The following is a 729-nucleotide window of genomic DNA, read 5'->3' on the forward strand; positions in this document are numbered from 1 at the left end:
AGCCATCAATAGTGAACGCTCTCAGTACATTTGTAAACATGGAGAAAATTGGTCATCGTTATGTGATACAATATTTTCATTTGAAAGGTCTCAGTTCAACTAATATCAAAACTGAGCTAAATTCTGGAGGAGTCTGCTCCCTCGTTTACAACAATAAAATATTGGGTGGCAGAGTTTAAAAGAGGCCGTAAGAGCTGCCAAGACGAACATCGCAGTGGTCGACCAAATGAGGTGACCACGCCAGAAATGGTGACGAAAATCCACAAAATGGTATTGGATGACCGTCGACTGAAAGTGCGCGAGTTAGCTGACATGGTAGGCATATCAAAAAGTGCTGTACATCGCATATTGACTGAAAATTTGGACATGAAAAAGCTGTGCGCACGATGGGTGCCGCGTTTGCTCACAATTGAACAAAAACAGCGTCGTGAGGATGTTTCAATCGAGTGTTTGGCGATGTTTCGCAATAATAAGGCCGAGTTTTTGCGTCGATTCATAACCATGGATGAAACATGGGATCATCATTTCACACGTGAGACGAAAGAACAGTTGAAACAATGGACTGAAAGGGGAGAATCGGCTCCGAAAAAGGCGAAAACAACTCCATCGGCTGACAAGGTTATGGCGTCAGTTTTTTTGGGATGTGCGTGGGATAATTTTCATTGATTATCTTCAAAAAGGAAAAACAATCAACGGCGAGTATTATGCGAACTTATTGCAGCGTTTGAG

This window comes from Odontomachus brunneus, unplaced genomic scaffold, assembly GCF_010583005.1.
Source record: "Odontomachus brunneus isolate Ranch 3 - 2012 unplaced genomic scaffold, Obru_v1 Obru_scaffold_181, whole genome shotgun sequence".
NCBI lineage: Eukaryota > Metazoa > Arthropoda > Insecta > Hymenoptera > Formicidae > Odontomachus > Odontomachus brunneus.